Source organism: Prosopis cineraria, unplaced genomic scaffold (genome assembly GCF_029017545.1).
Source record: "Prosopis cineraria cultivar Desert tree isolate PC_DT_omini unplaced genomic scaffold, ASM2901754v1 PC7, whole genome shotgun sequence".
Lineage (NCBI taxonomy): Eukaryota > Viridiplantae > Streptophyta > Magnoliopsida > Fabales > Fabaceae > Prosopis > Prosopis cineraria.
In genome coordinates, this window is record NW_026555338.1 from 22606776 (window position 1) to 22630769 (window position 23994).

Consider the following 23994-nt stretch of genomic DNA (forward strand, 5'->3'; position numbering starts at 1 on the left):
AACATTTAATTTATAGAAAGGTATGTTGATTTATAAACTCTCTCACCTTTCCTGCAACACTATAATTAGTATAAAATTTTGTCGCCTTTCCCGCAATATGCCAGAGCCAGAAGAAATGAAAGACCGAGAAAAGCATGAAGGCAAGTGGCCCGGCATGAAGAAGTCCTCTCAAGCAAATAGCGAGAGGAGAATCACTCTTAAAGTCGGAGGTGCATCTCTTCCTTTTACCACTTTTGGCACAGACAAACTCAAAGACACACCTTCTGCACTAACATTTATAGAAAGAAAGTTAAACATAAATTCCTTGAAATAGTCACTTTAATTTACTTTAATTTTTGAGAGAAATGGCAAAACTGTCCGTCATTTAAATTAATACCAAAACTTTTTTACTTTGCTTGTTCGTTGTCTTACTTCACTTAATTCACTCATATCATAAAATCAAGAGTTAAAGTGCATTTTTGTTCTTAATTTTTTTTCCAAGAAGCATTGGATACCCTTTACTGATAAGTGGGATAATTTTTCTCCTAAATCACTTTTTTGAGAAGTAAAAATTCCTTTTTATTAGTCAATTGTTAACTTTTTCATTTTTTGTTGACATAACATGTGCATGAAGCCCATACATAATGATAAGTAGGACTCTAATAATATCTTTCATTACTAATTTGCCCTTAAACTTTTTTTAAAAAACACTAAACATCTTAAAATCTTTTTTAAAAAAACTTATCACCTTAAAATCTTGTTAAAATAAAATTTAATAAAAAATTTATTAAAATACTGTTTTAATATTATAGAGACCTCCCCTTCATTTTCAAAACCTACACTTTAATTTAATCTTTAACACTATCAGGGATATTCCGTTAAATATTGCTTAAAATTATCAATTTTTTCTTATAATCTAATTTTATATTCTCTCCCCCTTAATTTAAGAAACTTTAAATAATTATTACAATAGTTAAATAAATAATTTAAAAATATTTTGTTTAACTTAAATAAATTTAAAGAAAATAAATACAAATTATATTGACTAATGTATTTCTGGTTATGCATTGCATTCCTATTTCATTGTGTTTTTTTATACACATGTTTGAAATATTTTTTATATACAACCGAGAGTCAGAAACAAGACCCACTAAGAGCAAGCAGCTCATCTCAGCTAACCTTTCAAGCTTAGAGGGGCCCAAGCACGCAGCTCATTCATTGCCACAGGCACACACGCAAGCAAGAGAAAACATCATGACAAATTAAAAACTTTCTGGCATCATGGTAAACGTCATCCATTAAAGTTCCATCTAAGGGGGTTCCTATAAATGACTCTGGCACTGAAAACTTTTTTTATCCCTAGTTATCTTGTATGTTTAAAACTTGTCATATTGCAGTCAGTGTCCATGGTCCTTATGAGTTAATGGAAGTAAATCCTACATAAATCCCAATAAAGACAAGTTAATAAAAATTCTCAACAAAGAAATAATTCGTAATAGACAGTATGACAATATACATGCAAGCTGTAATTATTCTCAACGAATAAATAATTAGTAATACAAGCCAATTTAAACAATACATGTCAGTAAATAGATAAATTTTAATATCAAGCAAGCATGCAGTCTTCGTCAAAAAAGGAAAAAAGCATGCAGTCATACTAAGAATTAAGCCAAAGGAGACGCTTACATCAATGCATCATAAACACTTGAAAAAATCAGGAAATTTTTATTTGATGAGGATCAAGGACTAATGTCTGCTGAGACACTAGACAAGTCATCATTATAACCCACAGGAACAAATAATCATATAGGAAATCAGAGATGCAAGTTCATACCAAGCTAATTGGGTAGTGTAATTGTTGTAAGTTCACTTGCTCTTCCTTAGCTGTCAACCTCCTCATGATTTAAGTTTTGAGCTTTACATATCAATCATGCATACAACGTGATTCAACAAAAGAAAGGAGAATAAATTCAAAATATGTGCCATGATAAATAATCCATAAAAGTATATAAGCTACAAATATGTATACTCTAATACATAACAATTTGATTTGGAGAGCACAGTTAAAGACCAAAGTTTATTTGCGTGATGGCTAAAGCAGCTTTTCTGTCCTTAGTCCTTAATAATTGCAACTTAACTGCAATTAAGAGTCAAGACATACATAGAAAGAGATGAGAGTAAGCTAGAACAGAGCATGGAGATATTAATTGGCATACCCTTTCATTCTCAGTTTGAAACATGAAGTGGATGAGAGTGATAGCTCATGACATACTACTTCACCTAAAAACGCGATTGAGTGTGGCTGCCAAACGAACTCCCCCTTGACCTATCCCATTCGCATGTTCCTTTGATGCTTTTAGATGCATATCTTAACAGGGAAACATATGCCAGGAATTCCCTATGTTTTAAAGGTGGTAAATTAAATAACGAGGCATCAAAATCAAAATAGCATAAAATATATATATATATATATATATATAAGTATGTCAGGTAGAGACACATGGAAGAATTTTTCAATTTGAGTAACACTCTTTCTCTCTTAAGACTTAACGCTAGCATTATAGCTCAAAAGTTCATCCCAGCATCCAAAAACAAAAAATCAAAAACCCAATATCAAGATCAACTTCTCAATCCATTCACAACATAATGAATAGTTCCTGCCAAGTAGCCCCACTCAAAATATCATCTCAGCAGTTTTAACCCAAAACCAAACACCAGAACATTGAAAAGGGAAAGTCCCAGAAAATCCAGCTGCAAAGAAAGAATAGTTGTGCACAGATTTTTCAATTAGAACATAATTAATTACAGCCCAAAGAACAATAGTACAGATGAAAACTATTTTATTTTTTTCTTCATATTATTGATCAATGAACCATTGACTAGTGATTCGCATTCCATGAAAAACGTGATTGTTAGTTCCCTTAGCAAGGAGTAATTGAGTAATTTACCATGAATGAGAAGTGAAATGAAAGTTAGAAAAGATTCATCATGTCATGAGAATAAGAAAGCAGTGAATTAAACAAGCAAATATAGCAAGGCCACACACCAGCTATTTCTGTCATCCATTAATTGTGCACCATTTATCAAGTCTGAATATGAAAAGAGAAAAGAAATGGAGAAATAAAAACTGAATATGAATTCAATAAATCAAGTATGACATTATAGTTAGTCTAATGCCTCTTATTTATAAGCATTATTCTTATATGAATATATATCCTAATCTATCCAAACCCTACTAATATAAATAAATATTAAATCCTATCTAATAAACCAAATCTTATTCAAATCCTAACAGTATAATTAAATATCAAATCCAATCTAAACCTAAACTTTTTCCCTCTTTAGATAATGTGTATGTTGCTGGGGGTAAATAAGCTTTCTTTCCCTCTTTTTGTTGTGCATGTAAGCATTTTTCTTATTCCCATGTCAGTTAAATTCAGTCTAGCATTTATTCCATCCTTAGCCTTACCACTTATGTGCAAATGTGTACCAATAAGACTATCGCACATATTTTTCTCCATATACATTACATTAAGACTATGCCTCACATCTAAACTCTGCTAATATGGAAGATAAAAAAAATGGACCTTTTTTTTCACACATTCTTCTCACTTGCATTCCTTTTATTCTTACAAAAAATGACATTGATTCCTTCCATGTTGATAAACTTGGTCTCTAGTTAAGGCCTTTGGAGTCATTTCATACTCTTGCAAATTATTAAAAGCCTTCTTCAATCTACGATAAGGGTGATGCCGATCAAGAAATCTTCGATGATCAAGGTAGACTATTTTTCTTTCATGTTTAAGTTAGTGATAGTGTGTGCCTTTTTCACATATAGGACATGCATTATAGCCTTTAACACTATATCCTGACAAGTTTTCATATGCAGGAAAGTTGTTTATTGTTGTAAAAATCATGGCATGCAACTTAAAGTGCTTTACTTATAAGTATCAAATACATCTACACCTCCCTACTATAACATTTTCAAGTCCACAATCAAAGGTGCCAAGTAAATATCAATATTGTTTCTTGGTTGTTTTGGTCCTAAAATCATCAAAGACAACATTATGTACTTACACTTCATACACAACCAAAGAGGTAGGTTGTAAATAATTAACAAAATTGGCCATGCACTGTGTATGCTACTAAAATTTTCATATGGGTTGATTCCATCTATACAGAGTCCAAGCTGAAGGTTTCTTAGATTGCTACCAAATTGAGGAAACATGTGATCTATTATCTTCCATTAAGGAGAATTAGTCAGATGTCAAAGTTTCCTATTAGATATTTTCTTATCAAAATGCCATTTCAAACTCTTTGCTTCTGTTGGATTAGTAAACAAATGTTAAAACCATGGTATTATTGGAAGATACCACATCACCTTCACAGGAGGCCCTTTAGTTATGATCTCATCACCATGATCAACATCATCATCCTTCTTCACTTTGTACCGCAAAGTCTCACATTTTGAACACTTGTGTAGCCCTTCATACTCATTTCTATATAGTATGTAGTCATTAGGATAAGCATGTATCCTTCTATAATCCATACCCATTAAACACAAGATTTTCTTTGCCTCATACATACATTTTGGAAGCAAATTATGGGCCGAAAGCATTTTACTCAAGAATTCAAGTAACTCTATAAAACTCAAATTAGTCCTCCCACTTCTTGACTTTAAGTTAACCAATCCTAACACAGCTGTCAAGAGCGTAAACTAGTATACCTTGAGTATAAAAGTTTCTCTGCATCACTACATAAGTTGTCATATACATGTGATTGTGCAAATGATGTCATCATAACATCACAAATTATATCCTCTATTATATCATCCTAGTCATTCACAATTTGCTTATGTTGGGACATAGAAGTTGTTCCTGCCTCCCTATGACATATCCATCTTATATACCTCAAATTTATCTCATCGCAAATTAAATGTTCTTTTATTTTGTCAATACCCAATTTAATCTTATTCATGCAGTTGACACAAGGACAATAATATTTTTCATTTTTGCTAGGAACATTTTTCCTAGCGAATTCAAGAAATTGATGCACACTATTCTCACACTCCTCAGTCATTCTACTAGAAGTTGTTCCTGCCTCCCTATGACATATCCATCTTGTATACCTCAAATTTATCTCATCATAAATTAAATGCTCTTTTATTTTATCAATACCTAATTTAATCTTATTCATGCAGTTGACACAAGGATAACAATACTTTTCATTTTTTCTAGGAATATTTTTCCTAGTGAATTCAAGAAATTGATGCACACTATTCTCACACTCCTCAATCATTCTACCAGCATTCACCTAACTATGATCTATTCTATTTTTATTTAATAAATCATTACAAAGTCTACCAAATTTAACAATTCACTACCTTACTTGTATTTCAATTAGACTCATTTCTAAAAAAAATTTTGACAGAGTTCCCCTTAAAGATTGAACATCCTAAAATTACAACAACCAGAAACCAATAGAACCAAATTAAATAAATATTTACCTATTAAAACTAGAAAATATAAAACTTTAAGCTTATCCAAGTTTAATTTAAAAAAAAAAAAGAAATTAGCAGAGTCTCCCCTTAAAAATTGAACATTCTAAAATTACAACAATTATGAACCAATATATACAGCAAGCAATTCAACAAATATTTCCTACCTAAATTAATTCTCAAACTAAATTATCTAAAATTTTTTAATTTATTTTGGGTGGAAGGTTTTAATGCAAGTAGGACTTATAATTCTATAATTATAATATCACCTAAAATATTAAGTACTTTAAACATTGATAACTTTTTCCTTTGAGCATTTCATTGTCTCCTTCCTTCCTTCATTCCTATTATTATGATGTATTTTCTCTTTACAAGATTTAATAATATTTTAGATAATATTATAATATTACCTAAAATTTTAAGTATTTTAAACATTTCTAACTTTTTCCTTTGAGCATCTCATTTTCTACTTCCTTCGTTCCTATTATTATGATATATTTTCTCTTTACAATATTTAATAATATTTTAGATTATATTATCTAAAATATTAAGTATTTTAAACATGTATAACTTTTTCCTTTAAGCATTTCATTTTCTCCTTCCTTCCTTCCTTCCTTCCTATTATTATGGTATTTTTCTCTTTACAAAATTTAATAATATGCAACATAATTAGCAGAATTACATCCAAGAATCTTTGAACTTCTGATAGCAACATTATTATTTTTCTTTAATTTCAACATAATTAGGAAAATAATAATTTTGCTTTTCAATAATTTCATTTTGGCCTTTTCTTGAAGACACAAAACAAAACGATGCCTAAGCTCACTAAAACAATTTTGTCATCAGCTAAAAGTTAGCAGCTAGATGTTGTCATCATAAAAAATTTCTCATCCATTACATGTCATATAGTTCTTAGTTTAGGCTTCAAAATAAACGCATTAACAAATGACAAGCATTAGTGTGAGCAAAAATGGTAGTTGTAAGCAATAGCATGCAATAAATTGTAGTAGTAAAAAGGCATTTTTAGTAATTAGAAAATCAACTTGATAAGAAGTAACTAGAGTTGAAAATGGCAAAAATCACATTCTTGTGTGTAGACTTGTTCAGGAAAATAAAAAAAACAATGAAAAAAAAATACCTGAAGAGAAGGAGAAAAGCTGCCAAGAGAGACAAGGAGAAGACGAGAGTGGCCAGGCTTCTTCGTCCACAGAGCTGTCGAGAGAGACAAGGAGAAGATGAGAGAGACAGAGGCAATAAGGAAGCATGAGAGACAGAGAGCAAGGTAGGAAGTTGAGAGGCGAGAGATAAGGATGAGAGAGTCTGTGAGGGAGGGAGGTGAGATAGAGACAAGAGATGAGGGAGTTGAGACGAGAGAAGAAGCTGCGAGGGTGGGAGCTGCAAGATGAGACAGTGATAGAGCACAGTGACAAGAGTAGGTGCTAATACTAGTTTTGAAAAATGAAAAAGTTAGTGCGGAGTTCAAAATTTTTACATATTATACTTCCCCCTCCTAAAAGGGCTAGCTAAGGGACATGGATTATATTCATTATAATCCACGTCCCTCAGCTAGCTAGGGGACGTGGATTTGAGAGTTAAAGGTGAATAGAGGAGATGACAATGATACTGTGAAGCTCTCAGAATTGCTAGTAGGTCGCCACTTTAGAGGTGTATATTTATGCTGTTTCTTTCTTTAGTGTCTGTGAGGACTTGGCCCTCATTGTTCTCTTGTCACTGTTTCTTTTGTACGACAAAAGTTCTTTGTTATTCATGGGTTTGTTTTGCAGTTGTTTTTATTAGATCAACCCTTATGCTTTACAATAGCTATCTGGTATAACTGCTGTTTTTTATTTCTCTTCATCTATTTTTAAAGGTGCTGGAGTGCCATCTAGCCTTATAAATGTCTGTATAGCAGTTTCTAATTTGTCAGGTACAGATTTACCTTTTTGGTTTTCAGCTTATGTTTCTTGAATTATCATGTTATTCTATTCTTGAATGCCAATATTTATTTTTTTGACTACAAGATCTATCATATCAATGGTTTTAATGGATAAACTAGGAAGGAAGGTGCTTCTGTTTTGGAGCTTTTTTGGCATGGTAAGTTTAGCTTTAAAAAAAATTCTATCACCAATGGTAACTATTACCATGATGCTGAAGTTGGCTATCGTGTGTTAGAAGAATATCAGATTCAGTATGGGAATTTGAATATGAACTAGTGCAAGGGTATAACACGATAAAGCAAAGGAGCATGTACCCCTTTTTTCTTGGGTTTACATGTCACAATAATTTTAGAAAAATGAAATTAGCCTATAATCAAGAAATTTTTTTGTTGTATTTGTATTGACTACGCTATTGCAATGGTCTTTCAAGCCACAACAGCAAGTTGGCTTGTAATAGACTTGGGTAGAAGCTATGTTCCCACAAACCAAAGCCACATCCCTAAGGAGGAGGGGGACGTGGCTTTTGAATCCACGTCCCCACAGATAGGAAGGGGATGTGGCTTAATAAAATTTAAAATATTATTTTTTTCAATCAACGTTCTCTTTTCGTTTGAGTGACGTGAATTGTGTTATTTCTAAGTCTCATTTTCAAAATGTGATGTGAATTAGGGTAGTAGAATTGTCTTTTTGTAGTAGTGATTGTTACCTTTAATGTAAATATTTTAATATACATGTATTTTAATTTAAAAGAAAGATTAGTTGCTCCACATAGATTATTGTTAGGATTTTATTTTGATTTATATACTATTTGCTAGTTGAAAGAAGCTAAACTCCTAATTGATATTATATTTTGTGAAAATTTTTGTATTGTAGAATTTTTGGGAGATCCTATTTCTAGTGAAAGTTTTGCTGAAATTTCTATAAAAACATTGTAGCTTTGCTATGACAATTAATATTAAAAGTGTTAGAATTTTTATCTAGCTTGATTATTTAAAAAAAAATGAAATGAATTTTTATTTTGAAGCTTACGAGAATGTGCGAAGTAGTTTCCACCCGTCTTGGTCACCCTTTATTTTCGAGGCGTGACAATAACTATCACAAATCATCTCCATCATACTCCACATATCTCAATATCCATTTTCAAGTATATATATGCATGCTTACTCCAACCTCAAACTTACATGTTTGATATACATTTCATTTTTATGTTTCAAGGATTTCACCCATCACATAACATGCCAAACTTTCCATCATTGAGTTTACAAACACCCAATAAGTTTCAAACAATTTAATTCAATAAATAATTAATTAACAAGTAATTATACAAGCATGACTTCACATTTTTCAGAATTTAACCACCTTTCAATGTTTGTTGCATCTTTTCTTCTAGATTCAAGGTTTATTTCTACGTCATTGATGCATCTAGATATATTACAACTATTTTTTATCATGAAATATCGTTTTATAAGGTGTAATATTGCTAAGAGGCATGGGCTAACTGTATGGTTCATAGTGTTTTTATCTTTATCAAAGGATGGCATTCAAACTCTTCCAGAATTGAAGTTTAGGATTCACACTGTTCCCCCATGAAGATTATTTATATTATTGATTTATAAATTCATCATTACTCTCTATTGTTTTAAACATTCAATTTTTGGCCAAAAAAATTCATATAGGATCAATGATGCAACTAATATAATATGAAGTTAGTAGGATATCACGGTTTCACGTAATGTCATAAATAATACTTATTTTCTAATATCTTTAGCTTTAGTGACAATTTTATTTTAAAATATCACTTTTTTGGCCAAAATTTTAAAATGTCATTATTTGATGTACTTTCTTCAACAATGATGTGATAGTAATTGACCAGGAAATAGTTTGATTACAAATGATTACTAATCAAAATTTTATTTAATGCGATGACTTATTTTAAATGATTTGATATGAATATACTTTTGCATTATATATATATATATATATATAATGTGATGACTTGTTTTAAATGATAAAAAATATTAACTACTTATACATGTAATTAGCTATTACTATTTTATAAATATTTGGTTAATTCACCTAACACCCGTGCTCTGTAAGGGGTACATACTAGTTATTTAAAAAAACCCGAACTCCAAAGCGGTAAGAGTAAGACTTAAGAGCCAAAAAGAAAAAAAGAAAACGAAAACGAAAACGAAAACAACAAACAATTTCAGCCATTCATAGTTTCGTTCATCGATTGCATCAAGTCATCAACCGTAAGATATATGCTTCTTCTTCTTCGTCCTCTCACCAGTCACAGTGATAACAAAGACATCTCCACGAACGAAGAAGCAGAAGAAGGAGCCCTCTCGCTCTCCCATTCCTTCATGGCTTCTTCCTTCTCCCCTTAACCCTAATTCCCGTCTCTTTCATAGCTCCAAAACTCCATCACTCCTCCGCCTCCTCCCTCCGAGGGAAAATCATTGGCCGTGCATAGCCACACCGGATAGATTTTCTTGAGACTTGCTTCGTGACTGATTAATGGGCTGAGAAATGGGGCACTGTTTGGGGATTCCAGCTCTGTGACAATGTTCGGTCCTGAGGTCTTGTAGCAGCAGAGGCTGAGCGTGAAAGGCTCGTGGTTACAAGTCCTGGGTTTAGTATCTCCGAAGCTAGGCTTTAGTTTCTTTATATATATATATATATATATCATCTTGAAATAGTAGCTGGATTTCTCATTGAGAAGGGTTACAAGATCTAGTAGGTAAAATGTCCAAGAATATATAACCGAGTCACTACAAACAAACAGTGAGTCTTACCACTAGAGAATCCGGATCCCTTCAAAACTTTTTTTTTTTTTTGGTAAAAAGGAGGTCCTTCAAATTAGGCCACAGTTTGTGAACTTCCATTCCATTATTCGCGCCCAAGATGGTAGGTAGGAATGGTAGCTCAAGCATATATGAATTAACACGTCAGAAATGTATTTGAGGGCATCGTTTTGATTCAATTTTTGATCAAACATCCATGAACCAAGTTAAACCGATTGGTTTGTGAAAAAATAAGATGATCAATTTTTTTAATAGACTGGTTTAATTTCGTTTTTAATCAATTTCGTTTACGTTTAGATAGCCTTTCAATTATATATCGTTAAGCACAATTCTCTCTCTCTCGTTTCAACTTCATTCCCCAATCATGCTATTAGTGTGTGTGGGGGGGGGTGTGTGTATGTATATATAATCATAAATTGCTATTACTTTTTTTTAATGTTGCATTGGGAAAATGATGAAGAAGAACCGAGTTAAAACAAGATACAGTGTATCTCAAGACTAGAGAATCTAGATCCCTTCAAAACATTTTGCAGACACTGCAATTAACCATAAAACCAGAAAATACAATTCTGTGTCAAATACTTTTTGAATTTAACCAAGGCACTACTCCATTCTAAGGTTCTTTTATTATATAAAAATGAGCCCAATTCTACAATTGCTAATGGAAGGCCATTAGCATATATGAAGACAGTATTTCCTCGCTCTTCATAACATCTCACTGGAAAATCACACTTCAAAACAGAAAGACAAGAAGGCACATGAAAATGCCCAAAATTAAGGTCTGAATCAATCTCCATCCTTTAATGAGAATACCCTAAATAAGCAAGCACGGCGCCTGTACTATTCTTGGGTGTGGATGGCGTACATTGCCATACATGCCATGAAGTTTGTTGAGCAACATAAAAAACCCTCCCAAGAATAAGAGGATAAAGAAAAAGGACCACCATGAAAGCTGTAGAACTAAAGGTGTCAAAGAGGCAACAGCCAAAGAGCCAAAGGTTGACATGAGCACTTCAAATAGAAAAGCAAAACCAGGAAACACAAACTTGGCCGCAAAACTGAAGTAATATGTTATGGAACACAAGATAGCAACCTCGTAAATGATAGGTTGAAGGTGGAAGAGTGAGGTATTTGCGGCCGAACTTCGAATTTGAAGGAAGGCGAGTTGAGTTGTAATGATGGGAGCGAAGACGAAATTAGGGGAGAAGGCTTCATGAGAGAAATTGAAGTTGTTGACGATGAAGAAGACAGCACCAGGGATTTGCCTTCCTGAGGAATAAAAGTAGTGGCTATGGCTATTGCTGTTAGAAGCAGGCCCTATTTGCTGGAAGAAATGAGAGATAAATTCATGTGACTAAGTGCATGTTTGTAGAACCAAATTAATCAATAATTATAAAGGCTAAAACTATAGTTGTGTGAAAAAAAAATCTAAACATCTCTATTATATATCAAAATTAATTATGAACTCAACATCATAGTTTTCTTAAAAATATTCAAATATTCATTATACGTGACAAAATCAATTATAAATTCAAAACTATGGTCTTCTTAAAAATAATATCCAAACACCTTTATACATGCCAAAATCAATTATGAACTCAAAAACATGATTTGTAAAATAATTTATATGATTTTTGAAAAAAAATTAAAAATTTATTGTTGAAAAGTTGAATTGATCAAAAAGCAAGTAATAGTAGCTTATGAAATAATTGTGATTTTGGATTCATAATTAATTTTGTCACATATAGGGATAATATATTTAAAAAAATTTAAAAATTTTAGCTTTCAAGGAGTAATATATTTAATCGATCACATTATATGGATTTGATTAAAAAAATAAACTATAAGTCTCATTAAAAATCAATTAAAATTAGAAGGACTTGCAGATTAATTTTTGAAAAAACATACATTTTGGTCCCTGTACTTTGCTCGTATTTTGTTATAAGTCCTTGCACTTTTTTTTTGTTCTAGGTCTCTACACTTTCATTTTTTGGTGTTCTAGATCCCTAAATGAGCAAAATGAATAAAGTGAAGGGACTTTGGATGAATATAAAATACCAAAAAATGAAAATGTAGGGATCCAAAATACAAGCACAATGCAGGGACTAAAAGATATTTTTCCCTTAATTTTTCTTAAAATTAAGTATGAAAAAAGGTGTTAGAGAAGACCACGAGGGTCCAAATTTGATCGTGATCACATTTTGTTTCCGAGGAAAGCATAAACCAGCAACCAAAATGCACACATCTTGTTTTTTCTTATTTTCTTTTAATTACATATTTTACTTGTTTATTTAGAAAAATTGCATAAATTTTGTCTGAAATTAAAAGATATCTATATATAACTCCTTTAGTTATTGAAAATATATTTCATCTGTATAATCTTTAGGGAAATTTGCTGAAAAGGACCAAAAGATAAAATTATTTAAAAAAAAGACCTAGGTTGTTCAAAGGAATTAAAATTCTTGGTCCGCGAAGTCATTTATCATTTAACCTTAATGTCTGAATTAATATTAAAATTGTTCAAGGAGAATCCCATCGTATTTGTCACAGCGGAACAACTTAAATAACGAGAAACTATGAAAAGCAAATTTTAGATGGAGGCTTTGAAACCAATTGAAGGAGTGATAAATAATAATTCATCGATTCCTGAACATTTGCTGAGCCCTACCCACCAATATGGGCGGAACCAACATGAAACTCGGGAGGGGGGGGTTCTTGACAATATATCTGGTTCGGTTTTTAAATATTTATCATAATTAATTTTTTATAATTAAAAAAGCTTTAGATGTTCAAAATACAAACTCTGAATCCATCTGTCTGATATGTTAATTAATTTTAAGAAAATTATAATGGATACATAAAAGATAGGGTTAAATAGCAATTTGGCTTTTAAATTATAGATCTAAAAACCTATGAGAACTTGAATTTGCTTTTTTGCAATGTTTTTTCCTAACTTTTAAAACAATGTAATATAATTCTCACTATTAATAAAAGTTAACTTTAATAGTTAGTTGATTAAAAAATAATAAAAAAAGATATCAAAAATTATAAAAAAGGACAACAACAGTCAAGTCCTAAGAGAAAAAATTAATAACAGTTAGGTTTGTGACAAATTTTTTAAAAAATCAGTTGTAAATACCAAAGTTTTAAATTTAAAATTTTTAATTATAAATATGATATTTATATTTTAAATATAGCGAAGGAGGGCGACGGACAAGGGCTTCTGAGGATAGTTCCCGCGGTGGCCCTGCGGGTATCATCCTCCTCGGAGGTTTGGGAACCGCGAGAGATCTGGAAAGGGTGGTGAAGCTTGGAGAACATATTGGGAGTTTCTTGCTTAGCGTGCTGCTCACCGGAGGTCATCAAAAAAATAAAAAAATAAAGAACTCACCCGCCGGCGTGACCGGATAGAGAGGAAACCCACACCATTCTCACTTTACGCAGAGAAAACAAAACCTTACAAAAGATGGCTACGTATCTCCCCGGTTCAAAAAAAAAATGGTGAAAGCAAAGTGTTTAAGCTCTTAGCTGTGCATTGGAAAAGGGAATCTACTAACTAAACCAGGCATTTCTTCAGCAAGAAAACTCACCCGCAGCAGACTCTGACTATTGTTTACTTCCATACCGTACAGATCATTCTCGTAATTCTCACCCTCCGATGATGGTGGAGGCGGCAACAACCACGTGCAGAGCTTCCTCAGCAATGCCACGACTGAGTTTAAGATGATCATCACAAACGACATTAGAGCTTCAGCGGCTCGATGCGCCATCTCTGCCAATCAAATACAAAAATGGATTCAGCAAGGGGGGGGGAGAGAGGGAGAGAGAATGTTATACTGAACGTCTATGCAGAGCAGTGAAGCTGGTAAATAAGAAGAAATGGGCGAGGGAAGCCGTAGCTGGAGCTCGAAAATAACAAGAGGAGAGAGGAGATGAAGATTTGAGTGTTAGGGATAGGGAACATAGGATGTGATACGCAAATATATATAGAGTGGGGGAGCATTGGTCCAAAAAAAGAAAAAGTAGGTGGAGGGAGAACCAGTGAGGGAGAACCACGCGGCTTTGGCATTTGCTTAGCAACGTAACCAGAGAGGAAGCAACGGAAACTGGGAGAAAGAAAAAGTATGTTGACGAAGAGATAATGTGACACAATTAACGTTCCTACGCGCACTTTAAATTATTTCTCATCCACCGGAGCTCTACTTATAATCACCCCTTCTCGCCATTATCAAAAACATCAAAGACCTCACCGTGCGCAATTGAGAGATGACCTATGAGTACGTCTACAGAGAAGTTAATAAATGTACTAACCTAATAACACACAAGGCTTCAAAGGAGAATTTTGATATTTGTTTATTTGAAAGTTCACCTACTGATTGTATAAACATTATGACTTCTAACATTACCTGATTTTAGTTTTTGCACAGTTTTATCATAGCCTTGTACTCCAAAAAAAAATTACAGCTTGCCCCATATATAATTAATTGACCACACTTTCTTTAAAATTATGAAAGTATACATATTTGAAAATATTGTTTACTTTTATATTCATTGCAAAAGTAAATTTATGATACAAATGACATTAATATGTATTTGATTAAAGTGTACTTTTTATCCTCTAATTTCATATAAAGTTTCAGTGTACTTTTTTTTAATTTTATAAAGTATATCTTTCCAATCCTCTAAATCTTAATATCATTAGATTTGAATTATTATTTTTTATGCTAATTATTGTTATTTTAAAAAATTAAAGTTAATCGTCAACATTTAAAAATATTTTTTTGATATTTAAAAGTCTAATGTAAAAATTTCATGTTGTTGAAATTAACAATGTTAGAGTTAAAGGGTAAAAAAGATATTTTATAAAATTAAGAAACTAAAATAAAAACTTATATAAAATTAAATGACTAAATATATATGTTAACCTATAAATTTTTAAACTTCTCATATAATTTACTTATATATTATTTTAATTAATATTTAGAATTATTTTTTTTTGAAAATATTTATATTTATATTTAATATACACAAATTTTCCTGGTCCGTTTGTGTGAGAGAGGAAGGCCTTTTATTATTATTTTTTCTTGCCAACAAAAAGATACTTCTATTAAAAAGAAACCGGGCAAGTCACCATACAAACAAAATAAAATAAAGAAACCCTACTTAGATTACCGAAGAGCCCTAATGAAAGGAAGGCCTTTTAACTTCTAAGATGCTCTAATTTAAACAAAAAATTCCACAAAGCCATGATATGAAATCAACGATGTGAGAGTTAGGCCTTTGAACTTTGTTAGACATTTTAATGATGATGTTTGGCTGTTAATGTTGGTGAGAGTACGCACGTCCATTCCTGTGTAACAGAAAAAGACAAGGTGCTTAGTTTGTTTAACACCAAGACTTTATATGAGTACTATAATCTAGGCATAAAAGAAAATCACTATCATTGAAAATAAAGAGGAAAATTGTAACAAAAATATTTTTTTAAAAAATATATACTTAGCTTTATATATAGGATGTGCTTGTTTTCAATTAAATCAAGATATGCATGTTAATCTTTTATAAATTATTTATTTTAAAATAAATCTTTATTATTACTATTATTAACATATTAAGGTGTACTTATTGGTATAAAGCTAAAATACATTGGGATAGAGAGTAAGCGGGCAGAAAATTCCAACGCTACTAGAGCTGCTAATGCAACATGATGAAAAGTTAGAAGATAAAATTAAATGACCTTTGCCATCTTATTTAATGAGAAGAACCTGCCAGTTTACCACAGATTAGTACAATGATAAATGATAAATGGTTTGAGACTTATTATGAATAATAAATATCACCAATAATGTTCCATATTTGTTTTGTTAACGTCCCACATTTTTTCAACGTGAATAACATATGGCCTGAAAAGGGGAAAAAAAAAAAAAAGATGTGTTTTTCCCATTGTCGTGTTTTTTGGTACGCCCCAATTTGCGGTGGGAATATAATCAATAATGTAAAGGGAGCAACACGTCATGGTGTTGGGTGTTGCTGGCTTACTGCGATACGATGCGTTATCATCCGAATTGCCCTTAGTGGGCCATCGTCCAAATTCCCCTTTGCGGGCCATCGTCCAAATTCCCCTTCTGATTCCGTGCACTTCATTCTCTCTCCTTGGGAAGCCTCCTTTTCTCTCTCTCTTTTCCTCAACCACACGTCATCCTCTTTTGCTCTCTCTCTTTCCTTCCTCATTCATTATGGCTTCACTAACCATCCCCCACACAATCGCTGATTCTGTTACGCATCCGAAACAGGGGTTGAACGTAGAGCTAGAGAGCTGCTAGTGCCGAGTGAACCTCTCAAGGAAGTTACCAATAGAAGAAGCGAACTGAAAATTGTTGAAAAGTGGGATAAAGAGACTCGGAAAGCTTTGAAAAATCTCGGGGCAATGAAGACTGAACGAATAAAATAGATCTACATTTGTCGGGACGAAAAAAAGGTCAGCTTTTTCCCAGTTGGCTTTATCAGAGGTGTAGCCGGTTCCTAAACTTGCCCATTAGAAATTTATAACCTAAAATGTTGTTTATGTACTATAATCCTAAATAACAACTGTTTTAGAATAGAAAAGTAATAATTAAAAAAATAATTTGTTTACACACATTTTTATCACAAAAATTTCTACCATATAAAAAAGTATATAGATTTTATTCAATGAACATAAAAAAGACGTGATTCTAAATTCTACTGTAATAGATAGAAAAAGTTGTTTATATAAAGAGAGTTTTTTTTTTCCTTATCGAAAAGAGAGTTTTTTTTAATCTTATTACAATTTTATGTTTCATACATTGTTTTTAGTATCAGGGACAGATTTACGTTTGCTATAGAGGGGGCAATAGCCCACGCAACTCAAAAAAAAAAATACTTAAAATGACTTAGGTTATATTTTTATTGCTCCCTCACAAAAATTTTAATTGCCCCCTCATTTTAAAAGAATTTCATTTATTTCCTTGTAAAATTTTATTTATCACATTAGAAAATTTATTATCTAAAATTATTATTATATATATATATATATAATCTTGAATAGCAATAGTTTTATGATGGAAAAGTAATAGTTCAGAAAAAATTGTTTATGAAAAAAAATTTGTACAAAAAATTCTCAAACAAGTAATTTCTTTGGAGGCAAAATGATGATAAGAAAATGAAGAGGTTATTCTTTGCAAAATTCTCTATCATACAAAAGAGGTATACTCCATCAAGCATTTTTTAGGTGTTGAATGTTATAAAATGTAAGATATTTTTAGTATTTTAATGTGTAATTAATATATTTTTTAAAAAAGTGCTCCTAATAAATAGATCACTTTATATTTATTTTAAAGTAAAATACCTTATTAAATAAAAATAAATATGAAAAGATGGTGTCAGTTTGAAGATAATTAACTAGTTTATTGAGGTAAGATTTAGTTAAAAATATCTTACATTTTTTAAGTGAGGGAATATAAATTAGAAAAGCATGATGCTGTATATAGTGAGTCTTTTATGTTATTCTAATGCTATCTTTATGTGTTGTTTTAAATGATTAATTTTATTAACTTATATAAAAATATAATTATATATAATTATTTTTTATGAAAAATATACATATTTATTTTAAGTATAAATTATGCCCCCATTAATTTATTTTTTTGGATCCATCACTGTTTATTATTTATTTATTCTATTAAATTATACCCTTAATATTATTTTCTAAATATTTTAAATTATTTTAATAAAAATATTGATATTTATTTTAAATATAAATTATGCCACCACTAACTTATTATATTTTGGAACCATCAATGCCGAGAGGTATGCATTGGATTACATTTATTTGAGGTCTGTTTTTTGTTTGGGTGATTGATATTCAAAATCAGATTAGTATATTAATTACTGATTGCAAGGTTGAGTAAGGTAGACAATGCATTATATGGAACCTAAAAATTTTAAAATCATATTGTAACATTTAAGAGTTTTTGCAATGCTTACATATTGATGATTTAACAAGTTATTTGGTCTTGGAAGTAGTTGAAAATCCGATATACAAAAAGAAGATTTCTTTTAAAAAAGAGAAAATAAAGGAGTATATCTTCAATGGATGACTCATGAAAGAATTTAATATATGATAAGAACTTAAAAGGATCGAATACTTGCTAAAATTTAAAATGATAACTTTAATTATTAATTGTTAATATTTGCTTCTTTGAAGTCATTGTTAGATATTAAATTCTTTTAAGGGTCCTTTAATGTTATTCTCTATTATTATCCACTTCTCTTTCTTTTCTTTTCTTTTTTAAATTCCAGTGATGCTTTTTTTTTTTAGACTTTGTATTATTTGATTTTAAAATTCAATACATACTGTCAAATAAGAACAATTTTAAAATTCAATACATGAAGCTACTATCAAATAAGAACAATGACACTTGAGTTTGGATTATTGGGCTGATGGATTATTGTTGCAAGCAAGGTGGAAAGGAGGTTGAATTTTATTAACTGGATTGATCTATCCCATACTTTTTTTTCAATCCCATTTCTTTTTAATCGTATAACCAATTCTATTATTATTGGGGAGAACTATTGAGTATCTTGTGCAATGCACAAGATGTATGAAAGTAATTTTTTAGTTTAAGTCATAATTAATTAATTATTATTAAAATGTGAAATAATAAAATACAATTTAATATTTTTTAAGAATCAATTAGACAACCTCAACCCCAAATTGTAGGGTCATGGAAAGTGAATTTTTTGCAGCCTAACCCTTTCTTTCTATAATCATGCAGCTATCAAATATCCACTGTCCAAGTCAATTTTTACATTTTAAACATAAGAATAAGATGATTGGAAGTTAAGATGATAAGAGAGTGGTAAAGATAATGTCAAATAAGAAAAAAGGAAATTGAGATAAACAGATTAATGTAATTTCTATATAATTCAGGTACAAAAAACACAAATATAATTTACAGAAGGGTATAGAATAAAACTGACATACAATGAAAATATTTTATTAATCATGATCGCATGTATACAAAGGTTCATATAAACCAGAAAAAATTCAACATTTTTGGCAGATAATATAGTCATTTATCTTAATCATAAAATGTGAAAAATCCAGCACCAATTGAGAACTAAGAATTGTCTTCAACTAAAATGTATGACAGAGCTCAAGTGATAATCAACATATAAATCAGAGATAAAAAAAAACAAGTGAAATGTATGACAAAGAGATATTTTTCAACATAATGCACGTGGGTTGGTAGAAGACTTATATCATTGATGTGGAAAAAGAATCTATAGGCATCAATGCCTCTTTCTACCATAAGAGACACATCTTTCTACAATATGTAGATATGAAGGAAAATAAATTCTTAGTACCCCTTATCAATGCACTCAAAAAGAAGAAACCTACAAATTGAATAAATAATATAAGAATTCAAAAATAACACTATATATGTAATAAAGAAATGCCAGAGGAGATCATTACACATATCCACACCTTTATCAAGAAATTTTAATATGTCATTCACAAGTTGATAGTGTATGACTTATATCTCTAAAATGCACTCACAATAAGGTAGAAAATCTCATATATTAGTTTACCTTTTCGTAGGATCACCTGAGGTTGCATTGTGAAGGTGCCAAAGAATTGGTGTATAATTCCCTCATGTTCATGCAATCGTCTTCATGTGTCTTCATGAGGTTGGAAAAGCATGGAGTAGAGCAAGAAAGAAGCTTGGGGAAATCATGATATAGCAGAGGGAGGCATTGGGGGGGATACATCTTGCAAATTGAAAGATCATGGGGGAAGTTAAAATATTATACGGAGATTAACATGGGAAGCAGTATGCAAAAACATGATCCTAAAAATTAAGGGAAGTTAAATTAAGGTGTAGTTATTAGAATAAGAAATTATTAAATTAATTAATTTAAATGTAAATAATTGTAAAATTTGATACATCACTAATTTCAAAATACAAAATTAAACAGAATATGATATGATATTAGATAATAGAGATCATGGGATACAAAAGTCATTCATGATTCAAAAATTTTGCATTAGAATCTAAATTTTATATATTTTTAAAATATTTAAATTAATAAGTATTAAAGGTAGTTATTAGAATGAGAAAATCTATTATACTAATTAAATAAATTGATTTAAATGTAAATAATTTTAAAATAAGATACATCACAAATTTTGAAATAGGAAAATAAAGGAGTAATGATATTAGAAAATAGAGATCATAGGACGAAAGTTATTCTGGATTCAAAAATTTCATATTTAAAAATTTTTTAGACCATGGGTAGTTTCTTTTTCCATATTTTAATAAGAATTAATATGAGTTGATATGGAATTTTTTTATTAGGAATGTTATAATGAGATAAGGTTATATGGAAGTTAGGATAACAAAAATAATGAGAGAGAAAAGTTGAGAAACAAATAAGAAAATTAAAAAGGGGGTTAATATAATGGAAGTTACAATTATGATAATGGAGAGATAATGGGAGTGAGAACTAAGAAATAAATGAAAAATAAAATAAGAGTGTAAAGTAAAATTAATTTCTTAAACCGATTATGGCTTCACAAAATGACAGTATTTAAAAAAAAAATAAGGACGTGTGATATTCATAGACACAGGCTTGTTATTCATATGAGGACTTAGACAAATCAAATACTAGTCAAAATTTAAACTTCACTTATTAATTATTAATTTTTATTTGTTAAAAATTCTTATCTAATATTCAATCATTTTACAAATTCTTCATTGATCATCATCATCATCACAGCAAAATCAAAGAAGAGCTTGAGACTCCGATTTGCATTTCGCGTCAGATGGAGTTTCTAAGACACTTCCCAGTTCCCAACGTCACACATCCTCCTTTTTATTTCCTTCTTTTTTAGGGCAATTTTTTCGGCCTGAAAATAAAATATTGGATCAAATTATAAATTCCAGTGAGAATTAATTTCAAACTATTTTTAGGAATTAATTATTACTAATGTAATTCACTATTCAAATTAATTTTATTTTTGTGTTTTAATTATCACTAACAATTTTTTTTTACGAAAAATTTCAAATTTTTATAAAGAGCATTAAAACTTGGGCCTGAAACTTAAGAGGCTAACTCAGTCTTTTTTGTTTATGAGAATGTTTCAAATCTCTCAAAGTCAAGGGTGTGGATTACTGCCTGGCAAAGTACTACCAGTCACTTTTAGAGGAACAAACACTCATTAATATAGCACACATGAATGTATAGTATCTATAGGTGAAATTTGAAGTTCCATCTATTATGAGGTTTAAACATGCATAAAACTCTATTATTGAACCATTTGTGCTTCACGTGTCTCTTTAACTTTGCTCAAGAGAGAGACATAATGTTTAAAATGGGAGGAGGATCTCTCCACTTCTCTCATCTCAATCATTCATTAATTCTATAATTTTCAAAAAATATTTAATAAAATAATATGAGTGATTGAGATAGGGGAAGTGGAGGGAAATAGAGAGACTCCTCGCCTGTCCAGAACAGAAGTGGGTCATAACCATAACCTCACCACCACTCTCCTTTTGCGCGTGTTCCCTCCAACCCTTCATTTTCCTTTCCAGCTTTATATGCTGTTTCGTGTTTAACAAACTGGTGTTTTAAAAAAAAAAAATTGCTTTACAAGTGACCATTTATTTATTTATTTTATCCGAGTTAGTTAAAGAAACTTTTAAATATAGATGTTGGCTTATATATGTATGTTGACAAGATGACTTAATTGAATCAAGATAATCAATAAGATTTATATCAATATAATTTTAATTAATGGATATTATTTTTGGGATCATGCAATACTATTTTCTAATGATGATAATAAATTAGATTAGAGTACAAAATAAGGAAAAAGTATCGATAATTGAACAAATGTTTCGGATGGACAATCAAGGTGGGTCCGAACAACCAAGGTGCAATGCTGCTATTTTCATTATTCTTCTATATCATACTGTGATAATTTCTGTGAATTCCTATATATGATAGATCTTCACAATCACAACTATGCTGTTAATTTTCTTCCAGACACAAAGGCTATATATATATATGACTAAACCAGCTTAATCACAAGTCTCCCAATAACTCCGTACAACTTGTTCGCAATGATCTCTCTAATTATTAGTTTTTATACAAAACAATCACGAGTAAGGTAAGGATTAAGATAACTATTCTTCTATCATGTACGTGAGATGAACGAGTACACATTCTTGCTCTTTCATTGAGTGATGAGTGAATTTATTAAATGTTTAATTTTTGGAATCAATGATGCCTGACGATGCTATATATTATTTCCCACAACATTCGTGCATTCTGTCACCCTGTGCTTGATATTTCTACTTGCTAGCATTTAAAGATTAATCACTTGAAGTGAGGATTGGGATGGTGGGCCCTGGTGAAAAATGAAATTGAAACTTTTCATTTCATACTAAGTTCTATAATGATATAATGCTAGGAAATAAAAAAAGAGGAGGAAAAAAAAAGGACTTAATCCTTAAAAGTCCTATTTTTCTCGACCCTAATAATTAGGGTGGCGAGACACATAAGCCACAATTCACTTTCTCTTCCATCTTCCCACATGCCTCTCCCTGGCCCCTCAACAATAACGCGGTTCTGGATGCGCCAATTATAATCAATTCCACTTACTGGTTTTGGTAAAATAATCCAAACTCCTCATTTTTCTCATGATTAATTTTCCCTGTAAAACTCTGTTTAGCCTTAAGCAACAAGTGGCTGCTTCTCATAATCAAGATTATCTCATAGTTTTGGGAAGGGACTGAAAAGGGAGAGTTACTGTGCAAGAAAGATCAGGTGATGATATGTGATAGTGTGTGAAAGTGAACGTACATATATGTTGTGGCTCCTCAATCATGGGTCACATCCAAACAAATAAGGCGGTATCTGGAAACCAAGGAACTGGTTGATTAATAAGGGGGTGGGACATGTGAGCGTGTTTACCCAAACAAGAACCAGTACACCTGTCGAATTTTCTGGGCGATGCTTTTTTCTTCTTAATTAGAGAGCTCCGTGAAGTATGAACTAACACATTTTTTTACAACATCTCCTTTCATATATCTTTTAACAAGCACACTAGAGAATAATCTTAGTCATGATCATGAAAGATATATTTTGCAAAAAAAAAAAAAAAACCCCCCGAAATTCTCGACAGTGAAGATGATGAAAGATTTGTTTTCTCTTCTCTCCTGAAGATAGATGACTAGTTTGAACTTTGAAGACGGAGGAAGTAGGAGATGTCAAACTTATGGTGTGAACAACGGAATGACTTTTGACCACACAATTAAAGGCACACTCAACAGACAAAGCTTGGGAATGTTTCTTTATCGTTATGTTGATTAATAATTCCCTCGCTTTTCCTGCAACATGACAGAGCCAGTAGAAATTCAACGGCAGGGTCATGCCTGGCGGCGCCAAAGAGTAAGAAAGGACAGACGGCAAAAAACTGAAAAAGCATAAAGGCAAATGACACGCATGAAAAGCACTACTTAGTCACTAAGAGTTTGAATAATTACGTACACGAACCTTCATGGTAAATATTGCTTTGTCATTAAAAATCTAGAGGTTTTGTATTTTTTTTAATTAAACATTTTTAGGAGATCTAAAGAAATCATGTAATTATTTGTGTCTCTCTCGGTCTCTCCCATGATCTACATTGGAGAATATCACATTTATAGAAAGAAAGTTACACATAATTTCCTTAAAAATTGTCACTTTTCCC